Source organism: Schistocerca gregaria, chromosome 6 (assembly GCF_023897955.1).
Source record: "Schistocerca gregaria isolate iqSchGreg1 chromosome 6, iqSchGreg1.2, whole genome shotgun sequence".
NCBI classification, from domain to species: domain Eukaryota; kingdom Metazoa; phylum Arthropoda; class Insecta; order Orthoptera; family Acrididae; genus Schistocerca; species Schistocerca gregaria.
The window spans coordinates 72315621-72317856 of record NC_064925.1 but is presented as its reverse complement, the minus strand read 5'-3'; the positions used below and the strand labels follow the sequence as shown (position 1 = coordinate 72317856).

The 2236-nt window shown below is 43.9% G+C and overlaps 1 non-coding gene across 1 annotated transcript; it reads right to left on the bottom strand.

The window, feature by feature from the left end:
- Nucleotides 1-228: 228 nt before the first annotated feature.
- On the bottom strand, nucleotides 229-301 carry Trnaf-gaa (transfer RNA phenylalanine (anticodon GAA)). The gene has a single exon. It is a non-coding gene; the product is annotated as a tRNA-Phe (tRNA).
- Between the last annotated feature and the right edge of the window lie 1935 nt (nucleotides 302-2236).

The following is a 2236-nucleotide window of genomic DNA, read 5'->3' as shown; positions in this document are numbered from 1 at the left end:
ATTATATTGTGACAGGTTAGTAAATGTTTTTTGGAGGAATGGCGAGAAAGAGAGAGAGAGGGCACATCCCGATCTTTTACAGGGAAGTGCATCTTACATGCTTTGTGTTGTGTCGGGTCTCATTTTTGTACGTACGCTGCACTCGGTTTTTGTGGAGTGCGAGAGGGGTACGGTCAGTAGCCGTTTTGAATCGCATAAAAAAAAAAAAAAAAAAAAAAAAAAAACACATGCCGAAACCCGGGATCGAACCAGGGACCTTTAGATCTTCAGTCTAACGCTCTCCCAACTGAGCTATTTCGGCCGATGAGACCTTCAACCGTTTTCAGTGCTGACGGTGGGTGCTGCCACGCAACCGCACTTGATGACGTAAGCAGCAACCACTCCGAGCCCTACGAAAAAGGCAGGCCGCGGCGCGTCCTTCACGAAAGTAGGCCTGCGGTCGCTCAACTCAGCAGACAAATTACGTTTCTACACCTATGAACTGGTAACTATTTGTGTGCTTACAAACGAGAATTGCATCTTCTACTGAAATCCGGTATTATGGAGTGTTTCTGTTATTAGCCATACGGTGGTCGGAACTCCATAGGCCTACTTGTAATTCGTTACGACTGTACCGCGCGTATACGTATAATAATAATAATAAAATGTTTATTAGTTGCATAAGGCACCACTTCTTGTATGAAATGAGGACTGTGAAGCAGAAGAGACTGAATGCTATAAAAAAGCCGTTACATCGAGCGTTGATCTTAAATTTTGTTGAAGTACTGTTAATCAGTAAGACTTCATAATAGCAGATTCCAGTAGAAGATGCATTTCTCGTAAGTGTGTAGACGCCCAGCCCCGAGTTAACAGGATCAGAAACGCTTTTTGTCTGCTGAGCTGAGCGAGCGAGCGAATAACCACGTCGTCTTCTGTAGCGAAACGAGCACCGGTATGCAAGCAGAGCTGTGGGACACGTGGGTCAGGCGAGTATCACGGGCAGGTGTTCGGATGTAAGGTCAGTTAGGTTTAAGTAGTTCCGAGTCCAGGGGACTGATGACCTCCGATGTTAAGTCCCATAGTGCTTAGGGGCATTTTGAAATTTGTTGCAAGTAATATGCCTGTTACCAAACAATAGCTCAATACATAGTATGAATACTAGGAATAAGCATTTACATAACGACCTAAAATCACATGTCTTGGTCCAAAAAAGGGTCCAATATTCAGGAACGCGCATTTTTAATAAATTACCAGCAACCATTAAAAACTTGGTTTCAGGTGAAGCACAGTTTCAAAGACATTGGTAGGAAACTCCTCCTCCTCCTCTAGAAGCGAATCTGTTAACAGAGACTGTTAGGTCAGCTTAAGTAAAAATGTCTGTTGGATTTCAGTTTTAACAGCACTTGGTCACAACAGTCAAGATCAGATGTTTTGTGTATGATAAATTTATTACAAGACCATAACTATGTTTCATTCTGCCAGTGTATTAATTCTGCAAACATTAGAAGTTACAGTTTACTGTTATGTTTATCTGTTTTGTTTTGTTTTAGGACGCAGTGTCAAAACTGTAGAATACGAAGGCAAAGAGAGGAGTGAAAAACGACTACACGTTATCCCAGTCAACGATAGAGAAGATAGTAAAAACACGGGCGTGGAGAAAGGTCTACAAAATACGCCATAGAGAAACGGTAGTCCAGAACTCAAAATTAAGCGCCCTTCGCCACATTGCTATGACGGATAAAAAGTAAAACGCGGTCGACAGCCCAAGTATCGTTCGCTAAAAAGCCGGTAACCCAGACTGCAAACACAAACTGGAACGTAAGCGGTTAAAAAAGGGCATTCCATCAGGAAATGTCTGACAGTCAAAAGTCGAGCGCTGTGTGCACAAAGTGGTGGGGGATCACTACTTAACAAATGGCGATGGCTAAAAACAGTGCCCAATAAGCAGCGTAGCTAAAATAATCTCCTCGCGTCGAGAGGGGTGAGAAGAGGTCATCCAAGCCGCTGGGAGAGGCTCAATAACCTGGAGGTTTTAAGTCGAAGAGAGGACAAGTGTCGTTTCAAAGTGACACGATCTGTTGCCAGAGGTCATTAGAGGGAGTGTAAGAAGTAACAGGCTGACGTACGAGGACTGCAGCCTTGGCAGAAGCGGCAGCAGCCTCGTTTACTGTCATATCTACGTGACCACGAACATACATAAACATCACACTGCCTTTATCAAGAGTGAGCCAGTGACAGCTTTCCTGGACCCGTTGCA